Source organism: Marmota monax, unplaced genomic scaffold (genome assembly GCF_021218885.2).
Source record: "Marmota monax isolate L192 unplaced genomic scaffold, Marmota_monax_Labrador192_F-V1.1 WCK01_AAM20220418_F8-fsc00074, whole genome shotgun sequence".
Lineage (NCBI taxonomy): Eukaryota > Metazoa > Chordata > Mammalia > Rodentia > Sciuridae > Marmota > Marmota monax.
In genome coordinates this window covers 3,013,926-3,026,073 of record NW_026694232.1, presented here as the reverse complement: position 1 = coordinate 3,026,073, position 12,148 = coordinate 3,013,926, and positions in this window count along the sequence as shown.

The following is a 12,148-nucleotide window of genomic DNA, read 5'->3' as shown; positions in this document are numbered from 1 at the left end:
GTAAACCTGACCAGTGTAAACAAATCCTTGGATCAAGTGTTATTGAAATGTCTAATATGTTTCTCCTTATAGTAATTAAGAAAGAAATGTAATTATTTCTTAAAATAAGTCACTTTTTAATTTTTAAAAATTTTCTTTTTGCTGCATAGTCTAAGAGAAAAGGCCCACTGGGGACAAACTTGATTGGTCTATATAACTTAGTAAGACTAAGCTGACTCCTTTATTATTCTCACTCCAGTTCTTCAAAGGAACCAAATTGTGCAACATCCTTTCATAAGCATCGGCAGCTATATTGTAGTAACGTGAATAGTTCCCAGGATAAAGTTTGAAGAACTCTCCAAAGGGTTCCGTTCGGAACATTTAATTTGCTATTTACAATTTTATGAAATAAGGCATTTCTTTTTCTTCTGTGCAGGAGAGGAAACTGAAATTCAGAGAAGTTAATTGACTTTTTCAAAGTCAAACAGATGTCATGGGCAGAGTATTTTGAACCTGAAAATGATTGCTCTGTAATTTTAATAAAATGTGGTTTTTAGACCTTTTTATCAGCTTTGTGCAAAGTAAAGAAACTGCAGAACAAAATACAATACAATACAAGGCAGAATATTTGCCTTGGTGGAGTCTACATGTAAATGTGTGTGCTTGCAAGAGAGTATGTGCACCTGAGGGGGAGAGAGAAATATACATGCAATTATAATAAAATGTGACCAAAGCTAAATGTAATATGAAAAGGTACATTAAAATATATAGTGTTACAAAATAGGGGTAAATACTACTCTGGGGAGGTGTCAGGGGAGTCCTCAGGAGGGAGGTAATTTATGATTTAAGTTAGGAATAAAAAGTGGATTAAATATTAAACAAAAAAGCAAAGTGAATATGTCAGGCACAAACAAAAGAAGTGAAGCAAAGGAACTCAAATATTTTTGATAGTTGGAATGTTTGCATGTGGTTCTACAACCCTAGCATAATCAGAGAGTGAACAAGACTGTAAAAATAAAAACCATCAGGAGCCCCAGAGGCTTTCCATATCATGGTAAGAAGTTTGGATTTTATTTTTTTGGTCAACAGGGAGCCATTAAAAGTTTTGAAATTCATTCTAAGCCTGAAGTTCTTTCCCCTAAACAAAGTATAGTAAGCATTAGTCTCAATGCAAACACTGTTTGGGGCCAAAAACGGACATTTAGAAATAAATGAACTGCCCTGAGGATGCATAGATGAATGGGAACACAATTCCTGCTCTGTCAGATAGTCCACCCTAATAGGAGCTAAACATAAGAACTCAAAATCTGAATATTGTACACGTAATCTGAAAAAGCACCCATGCAAATTGCAAACAGTGATGATTAGGTAATGTTGTTATTAAATTTACAATAAATCTATGTAGCCTCACATCCATGGTTTTCATTGAGAACCACTTGTATAAGAAATAACAAGTATGATATTTTTTTTTTTGGGGGGGGGTTTCCAGTCTTAGCATTTTCATCACACGATACCACTGTCACAGGCTCAGAAAACATTGTTAATAACAGTTGGTGGAGTAGCAGGCATGATGGTACATACTTGTAGTACTGGCTACTTGCCGGAGCCTGAAGCAAGAGGGTTGCTTGAACCCAAGAGTTTGGGACAAGCCTCATTAACATGGTGAGACCCCAGTTTCTCTGAAAAACAAATAGGACAGCTGGAAGTACAGCATATTCTTAAATTTAGACATCATCTCCCAAAACCCCTTTTGTAAGGCTTTTTTGATAGGAACCCTTCCCTCTCCAACCTCCTGGATCTGGTGACTGACAATACTACTTGCCAGATCTTAAGAGGTTATTGTGAGGCTGGGGTTGTAGCTCAGCGGTAGAGCGTTCACCTAGCACATCCGAGGCCCTGGGTTTGATCCATAGCACCACATAAAAATAAATAAAACAAAGGCACTGTGTCCAACTACACCTAAAAAATAAATATTAAAAAATGTTATTGTAACTATGGAGAAGAAAAATATGAATAGGGTGGATGGTCTTTCTTTAATATTTGTGTTTTAGTTATCTTTTTCACTGATGTGACTAAAAGATCTGACCAGAACAATTGTAGAGGAGGAAAAGTTTGAAGGCTCACAATTTCTGAGTCCATAGAAGGCTGGCTGTATTTCTCAGGGCTTGAAGTGAGGCTGAACATCATGGCAGAAGAGTGTCGGGGAGTGAAGCAGCTCACATGATGATCAGGAAGCAGAGAGTAGCTCCACATGTCAGAAACAAAACCAAAGCCATACCCTTAATGTCCCACTTCCTCCAGTCATACCCCACCTGCCTTGAGTTACTACTCAGTTAATCCCATTAGGTGATTAATTCACTGATTGGGTAAGGCTCTCATAACCCAATCATTTCTTCTCTGAACCTTCTTGCATTATCTCACATGTGAGCTTTAGGGGACACCACACAGCCAAACCATAACAATTTGTGTGCAAGAAAGAAATTAAAGAATAGACTTCATGTGGATAATCTGAAAATGAGAGCACTTAGGAGTAAATAGAAAAAAATGACAGACATTAAAAATTATATATATGCACACCATAGGTCACCAGCAGAAGGAACATAAAGGGAAAAAACATGTGAGACAATGGAATCTCTTTATGCTTTTGTAAAATACATCTGTTTGAAAAAGTCCCATTCTAATCATGCATAGGGATTTAGTCAATGAAAGGAAGGTGAAAAGCCAAATCAGAGAGGTTGAGAATCTGGTTGCTATGTAGCTTCAGAAGCTGGCTTGCAGGAATAATACTTGTAGAATTTTAAAGAAAATTTAAAAGGTTGTAGTATTACAGATCTATGGGCATTAATTTAGACAACTGTTAGAAAAAAAGAGACAGGCTCAGATTACTACAAAATAGACAGGATACCATTCTTCAAATGGGGGGTGGGTAATGGAGATGGAGGGGAGGGTGACTTTAATAATTATATAGTCTTCAGCTTCACTGTAATACGTAATGATTTTCACTTGTCTATTTTGAATCACTTGGGATGAGGAGAGCTCCCGAGCATCAAACAACTGAGTTGTAAATGCAGAGTGTATCTGCATCCTTTCCAAGTGCTCTCTCTGGCATATTGCAACACTAAGCTGGCTTTCAGAAGGGTAAATTCTCCAAGCCCAATTTAACTCTGTGCAGGTGATGAGGCATTGCTATGAGCCTTAAGTATTTAATGTGTGGTACAGTAGTAAAGTATAGGTTCAGAGACACCAGAAATTGAATCTCAGTTCCCTGGGTTCCTTAGGGGAACATCTATAAAATGTGGATCATAAGCTCTTATAGGTTTGTTGTAAGAATAAACGAGAGTCCAAGCAAAACAAAAACAAGGCTGGGCATGGTGATGTATGCCTGTAATTGTGCATATCTGTAATCCCAGCAGCTCAGAGGCTAAGGCAGGAGGATCTTGAGTTCAAAGCCAGCTTCAGCAACTGAGAGGCGCTAAGCAACTCAGTGAGACCCTGTTTCTAAATAAAATACAAAATAGTGCTGGGGATGTGGTTCAGTGGTCGAGTGCCTCTGAGTTCAATGCCTGGTACTGTCCCCCAAAACGAACAAAATCTAGCCTAGAGCTGACATAGAGTAAACAAAAGTTATCTATTAATATTAATGCTCAACTTGACATGTTACAAGATGAAAATTTCAGAATATAAAACTTACATTAAATAAACAAGTGACTCATATTATTCTATGCAAGAGCCTGGTTGTAATGACCTGGGATTTTTCTCAGGGTCACCTCTGTAACCACCCAATATATGCAATAATGCAAAGTCCAAGCAAGAACAAAAAGCTACAAGCAAGTTTAAAATTTAGAATCTGAATGAAACCACAGCAGTTGAATAAACAAAAATGATATTGTCTATAGAAGCAAATTAAAATAAGGAAATTTTTAGCAGCCTTTGTCATGATTTGAAATGAGCAAAATTATTGGTTTTATCACAAGTGGTGATAATTCTGTGGAGTGTTGTTCCAGGGTTACTTAATTGTTTTCAATTAGTTTAATTGGAGGAAAACAATTGTTCTCAGTACAAGGGAAATACTAAGGATAATATTGACATAGGAACCTTTTTAGAAAAAAAAAACTGTACTTCTGCAGAAAATTGTATTTCACAGTTCCTCTCAGAAAATTAAAAACTTTTAATTGCTTAACTTTATTTTTTATGATTTTATGCCAATTGATAATTACATTAGTAATGATCCAGATAGAGAGCTTCTGTTATGTTTTGTCCTTTTAATTTGTTTTTTTTTAAATCATGCACACAATATCTTTTTAATTAAAAGATTTTATTTGTAGAGCAGTTTCAGGTGTGTAGAAAACATTTCATTGAATTTCCAAACAATGCATTTTTATCTTTTTGACTTAATTTAGATGAAGTAAGAATACAGTGGGCATCTATATTTTTCTCTTGAAGTGCTGTGAATGGGCAGCTGATCACAATATCGATTATACATACATACCTGTGCACATACAAATTGAGCATACCCTCACTTAAAATACTGCATGCAAACAGAGCTTTCATACTTACATTCCACATTTTATGATTTTAAGGAGTTATACTTCAATTAAATTTTAATTTGTTTCACTGACTTTTTTTATTGGTCCACTTATATATACTGATGAGATTTGTTGTTACATATTTGTACATGTGCAGAATACACAATGTAACAATATGATTTAACCATTCCCTCCATAAACTCCCACCCCTTGATCTCATTCTTATACTGATCTCCCTTTGATTTTCATGAGATCCATCCCCATCTTTGTTTTTCTTTACCTCTCTAGATTTCTCATATGAGAGAAAACATAGAACCCTTAACCCGCTGAGTTGGACTTATTTTGTTTAATATAATGTTCATATTCCATCCATTTTCCTGCAAGTGGCATAATTTCATTTTTCATTAAAACTGGATAAAAAACTTCATTGTGTATATATACTACATTTTCTTTATACATTCATACATTGATGGAAACTTAGGTTGATTGTATAGTTTGGCTATTGTGAATTGTGCTGCTATAAACATGGGTATGTATGTACCACTATAGTATGATGACTTTAATGCTTCAAGATAAATACTGAGGAGTGTTAGATCACAGTCACATCATAGTTCCATGCCTAGTCTTTTGATGAGCCTCCATACTTTGTTTCCATAGTGGTTGTATTAATTTACAATCCCACCAACTATATAAAAGTGTTCCTTTCTCTCCACATCCTCTCCAGAATTTATTATTATATTTTGTGTATATATATATATATATATATATATATATATATATATTTGTACTAGAGATTGAACCCAGAGGAGTTTAACTACTAGCCACATCCCCAGTCCTTTTTATTTTTTTATTTTGAGATAGGATCTTGCTAAGTTACTTAGGGCCTCACTAAGTTCCTAAGGTTGTCTTTGAACTTGTGATCTTCCTGCCTCCATCTCCTAAGCTTCTGGGATTACAGGTATGCAACACCACGCCTGGCTATTTTTTTTGTGTGCCTGATGCCTGCCATTGTGACTGGTGGGAGATAAAATCTCAAAGAAGTTTTGATTTGCATTTCCTAATTGCTAATGATGTTGAATATTCTTTCATATGTTTGTTGGCCCTTTGTACTTATTCTATTGAGAAGTGTCTGTTTAATTCATTTGCCTATTTATTAGTTGAGTTATTTCATTTTTTGGTGTAAAGTTTTTTGAGTTCTTTACATATTCTAGAAAAAGAGTCCTAAAATTCACTTGTAAGAATAAAAGAACCAGAATAGCCAATGCAATTTTAAGCCAAACAAAACAAAACAATGCTGTAGCCATCATGATACCTGACTTCAAAACTAGAGAGCTATACTAATAAAGACTGTATTGTACTGACATAAAAACAGACACACAGACCAGGGGTACAGAATAGAAAACACACAGACAAATTCACACATCTACTGTCATATGATCCTTGCAAAGGTGTCAAAATATCCATTGGAGAAAAGACAGCCTTTTAAACAAATGGTGCTGGGAAATCTGGTTATCCATATGTAAATGGAACTAGAAGAAAAAGGAGAAAATTTGGCTTACAAAGATTTTTTGAGGGGGAATAGTACCCCCCCAAACACAGGCCACAATAGCAAAAATGGGATTTTGTCAACTTGAAAAGTTTATGAACAGCAAGGAAACAATCCACCAAGTGAAGAGACAACCTATGGAATGGCAGAACATAGTTGTGAACCACACATGATAAGAGGCTAAGGATCAAAATATATAAGCAGTTCAAACAACTCAAAAGCAATAAAACAAACCAATTAAAGATTGGGCAAATGATCTAAAAAGAGATTTCCCAAAAGATGACATAGAAATAGCTCACAGGAAAATGAAAAATGCTCAACATCACTTATCATTAAGAAAATGCAAATTAAAACAAGAATAGATATCAGCTTACATCTAGGATGACTCCCATGAAAAAGATAAGAGATAACTGGAGATGAGGACAATATGGAAAAAGAGAATGGCTTTGCTTTGTAGGTTTCAAATAAGATTTCCACATCCTTAAATTGGCCAGGCAGCAGCATACCAGTTACTGCTCTCTGATTTTTTTTTTTAAAAAAACAACAACAACAACAACAACAAAACATTTTGTCTTTAAGAATAATTTGACCCAACTATCCAACTCCTCTGTTTATACGCAAAGGACTAAAAAACAGCATATTATAGAAATGCAGCCACATCAATGTTTTATAATATTAGAATTCACAATAGCTAAACTATGGAACCAACCTTGATGCCCTTCAGTAGATGAATGGATAAAGAAGCTTTGGTATATATACACAATGGAATATTACTCAGCATTAAAAGAGAATCAAATCATGTCATTTGCAAGTAAATGGATGGAGTTGGAGAATATTATGACAAGTAAAGTAAGCCAATCTCAAAAAACCAAATGCCAAGTGTTTTCTCTGATATGTGAATGCTGATCCATAATGAGGATTTGGTGGGGAGCATGGGAGGAATGAGGGGAGGGAAGGGATGGGAGGGAGCATGGGAGTAGGAAAAACGGTGGAATGAGATGGACATCATTACCCCAAGTACATGTATACAGATATGAATGGTGTGATTCTACTTTGTGTATAACCAGGGACATGAAAAACTGTGATCCATATGTGTACTATAAATTGAAATATATTCTGCTGTCATATAATAACAACTTCAAATAAATACATAAATTAAAAAAAAAAAAAAACACTTTTGAATCTTGTGATTGAGGACTTGACAAATACCAAAGCACTTTCTGAGAAACTCTGGACATGTGGCTGATATATATATCAACCTAGAAATACTACTCTGCCATACACTACCTTACCTCTTATTACCTTCTTGGATTATGTCATACTATGCCATGCCTGTAGCCTATCATCCTATGTTATAATGCTATCATCTGTAATATCATTACATAAGCATAAGATAGATTCTTTGGTGATCTAAATTAAATAGGGCATTTTCTTTCAACAAAACAAGATTTATGTAATGTACTCATATCTCCCTTTTTCTCTATTTGGACATGAAAATACTTAACCAAAAATTCATTGCTTCCCAGTTCACTAAAGCAGAGTACAGATAAATAGAGCATTATACCTCCTGTTACATGTAGTTCTTAACTAGTAGAACTTTGTCTCATTTCTTTTAGTGCTTTATAGTTGCACATAGTAGTTGGGTTCATCCCAAGAAACTCATAATGCATGGAGATCAATTTTAGCTCATGTTTGTCCTTTTTCTTATTCCATTTCCCTCCTGTTTTCCCTCCCCTCTCCCATTCTCCACCCTCTACTAGACTTTCTTTTGCTCTTTTATTAATTTATATTTGATTGGTTCTTTAGGTTATTCTATCCTTCACTTCTCTTTTTAAATTTTATGTTAGCTTCTTCATATGAGAGTATACATTCCACCTTTGAGTTTCTGAGTTTGGCTTATTGTACTTAACATGATATTCTCCATTTTTATCCATGTATTGGAAAATGCCGTAGTTTCATTTTTTTTAAATAAATGTGTAGAACTCCATTACACATACACACCACACATACACGTATATTAGAATTGCTTAATCCATTCATATATTGAGCAGCATCTGGGTTGATTCCATAATTAGCTACTGTGGATTGTGCTCCTATAAACAATGATGTGGCTGCATTGCTGTAGTATGCCTATTTTAGATCTTTTGGGAAAATACCAAGGAGTGGGATAGCTTGGTCATATGGTTATTCCATCCCTAGTTTTTTGAGGAATTTCCATACTGCTTTCCAGAGTGGTGGTACTAGTCTGCAGTCTCACCAACAATGTACACTTGTACCTTTTCCCTTGTAGCTCACCAGCATTTATTGTTTATGTTCTTGATCATCGCCATTCTGACTAGAATGATGTGAAATTTTAATGTCGTTTTTATTTGCATTTCTCTGATTGCTAGAGATGTTCAACATTTTCCCTCCATATATTTGTTGGCCATTTGTATTTCTTCTTTTGAGAAGATTCTGTTAAGTTCTTTTGCCTATTTATTGTTTTTTTTTGTTTGTTTGTTTGTTTGTTTTTTGGTGTTAAGTGTTTTTTGAGTTCTTTGTATATTTTAGATATTGATCCCCTACTGAAGGAATAGTTGACCAAGATTTTCTCCCATTTTCTGGGTTCATCCTTCATGATCCTAATCATTTCCTTTGCTGTTCAGAGCTTTTTAGTTTGTTGGCATCCCACTTATTGATTACTGATTTTACTTCTTGTGCTTTGGGGGTCTTGTTAAGAAAGTCAGTGCCATTATCTATAAGATGAACTGTTGATCTGAGGTTTCTTCTAGCAATTGTAAAGTGTCTGGTATAATCCCTAAGTCTCTGATCCATTTTGATTTCAGTTTTGTGCAGGGTGAAAAACAGGTGTCTAATTTCTTTTTTTACATATGAGCTATCCAGTTTTCTCAGCACCATCTGTTATAAAGCCTGTCTTTTCTCTAACTTATTTTTGGCAACTTGTCAAATACCAGACAACCAAAATGAGACAAATGTGGATTTGTCTCTGTGTCTTCTATTCTGTTCCATTGGTCTTCATGCCTATATTGATGCCAATACGATGCTATTTTTTATTATTATAGCTCTGTAGTATAATTTCAGATCAGGTATTGTGATGTTCCTAGCTTTGCTTTTCTAGCTTAGCAGTTTTTAGGTTATTCTGGAACTCTTATTCTTTTAAATAAATTTATATATTTTTTTAATTCTGTGAATAATGTCAATGGGGGCTGGGGTTGTGGCTTACTAGTAGAGTGCTTGCCTAGCATGTGCAAGGACCTGGGTTCAATCCTTAGCACCAGATAAAAATAAATAAATAAAATAAAGTTATAAAAAAAGTCATTGGTATTTTATGGAGACCTCATTGAATCTGTGTATTGCTTATGGTAATATGTTCATTTTGACAATATTGTTTCAGCATAACCCTAACCAAGAACATGAGATGTCTTAACATCTTCCAAAATCTTTTTTGATTTATTTTTCAGAGTTCTATGATTTTCATGGTAGAGCTCTTCTACCTCCTTGGTTAGATTATTTCCTAGGTATTTATTTTTTTTGAGGTTATTGTGAATAGAATGGTTTTCTTCAGTTCTTACTGGGCTGAATCACTGTCAGAGTACAGAAAAGCTATTGATTTATGGTGTTGTTGATCTTGTATCCTGCTACTTTGTTAAAGTCATTTATAAGCTCCAAGAGTCTTCTGGTAGAGTTATTTTGTTTTCTAGATACCCAATCATATCATTGGCAAACATGCAGTTTGATTTCTTATTTTTTAAAAATTTTAATTTGTTATATATGACAACAGAATGCATTACAATTCATATTACACATATGCAGCACAATTTTTCATATCTCTGGTTGTACACAAATTAGAGTCATATCCTTCGTGTCTTCATGCATGTATTTAGGGTAATGATGACCATGTCATTGCACTGTCTTTCCTACCTCTATGCCTCCTCCCTTCCTCTCCCTCCCCTTTTCTACTTTGCCCTATGTAGAGTTCATTTAATCCTCCCCTCCCCCCAGCATATTATGGATCAGCATTCTTAAATCAGAGAAATCATTCGGTGTCACTATACCAGACCTTAAATTACACTACAAAGCAATAATAGCAAAAACAGCATGGTATTGGCACTAACATAGACTTGTAGACCAATGGTACAGAATAGAGGACAGAGACAAATCCGCATAATTACAGTTATCTTATAGTGGTAAAAGGTGCTAAAAACGCACATTAGAGGAAAGATAGCCTCTTCAACAAATGGTGCTGGAAAAACTGGAAATCCGTATGAAACTAAACTCCTATCTCTCACCATCCACAAAACTCAACTCAAAGTGAATCAAGGACCTAAGAATTAAACCAGAGACACTGCGTCTATTAGAAGAAAAAGTAGACCTAAATCTCCGTCATGTCTGATTAGGCCCCAGCTTCCTTAATAAGACTCCTATAGCACAAGAATTAATATCAAGTATCAATAAGAGGCATGGATTCAAACTAAAAAGCTTCTTCTCAGCAATAGAAACAATCACTGAGTTGAATAGAGAGCCTACTAATTGGGAACAAATTCTAACCACACACACATCAGTTAGAGCTCTAATCTCTAGAATATATAAAGAACTCAAAAATCTTAACACCAAAGAAACAAATAAAAAAAATCAATAAATGGTCCAAGGAACTGAACAGACACTTCTCAGAAGAGGATATACAATCAATCAACAAATATATGAAAAAAATGTTCAACATCTCTAGCAATTAGAGAAATGCAAATCAAAACTACTCTAAGATTTCATCTCACTTCAGTCAGAACTGCAGCTATTAAGAATACAAACAAAAAGTGTTGGCGAGGATGTGGGAGGAAAAGCACACTCATATATTGCTGGTGGGAGTGCAAATTGGTGCAGCCAATCTGGAAAGCAGGATGGAGATTCCTTGGAAAACTTGGAATGTAACCACCATTTGACCCAGCTATCCCACTCCTTGGTCTATACCCAAAGGACTTAAAAACACCATACTATAGGGACACAGCCACATCAATGTTTATAGCACCACAATTCACAATAGTTAAACTGTGGAACCAACCTAGATGCCCTTCAGTAGATGAATGGATAAAGAAAATGTGGTACATATACACAATGGAATATTACTCAGCAATAAAAGAGAATAAAATTATGGCATTTGTAGGTAACTGGTCAGAGCTGGAGAATATAATGCTAAGTGAAATTAGCCAATCCCCCAAAAAACAAATGCTGAATGATTTCTCTGATTTCAAGATGCTGATTTCTTATTTCCTTATTGTATCCCTTTGATTTTCTTTTCTTGGCTGATCACTCTGGATAGTATATTGAGAACTATATTGAACAGGAGTAGCGAGAGTAGACAGTCTTGTCTTATTCTGTAATTTAGAGAAAACACTTTTAGTTTTATCCATTTAGTATGATGTTGGATTACGGTTTGTCATAAATGGCCTGTACAATGTTAAAGTAAATTCCTTAGATCCCTGTCTTTCCAGTGTTTTTAACATGAATGGGTGTTGGATTTTATCAAAGGCTTGTTTTGTATCTATTGAGATGATCATGTGATATTTGTCCTTAATTCTTTTTAAGTGTGAATTATATTTGTTGATTTGTATATGTTGAAACAATCTTGCATCCCTGGAAAAAAAAAACTCACTTGATCATGGTATTTTATTTTTTGATGTGTTTTTGAATGTGACTTTAAAATATTTTATTAAGGATTTTTAGCTTTATGTTCATCAGTGCTATTGGTCTGTAGTTTTATTTTTTTGATTCATTTTTGTCTGGTTTGGCTGTTAGAGTTATACTGGCTTCATAAAATATATCTAAAAGTGTTTCATCCCTTTAAATGTCATGGAATGACTTAAGAAAAACTCCTGTTAGTCCCTCTGTAAAGGTCTGATAGAACTCAGCTGTGAATCCATAAGATCCAGATTTTCTGTTTTGGAAGGCTTTTAATTGCTGTTTCAAGTTTGTTACTTGATATTGTTCTCTTTAGGTTTTATATATCTTCCTGATTCAATGTGGGGAAGACATATGTGTCTGTAAATTTGTCAATATCTTCCAGATTTTCAGTTTATTGAAGAATAAATTTTCAAGATAGGTT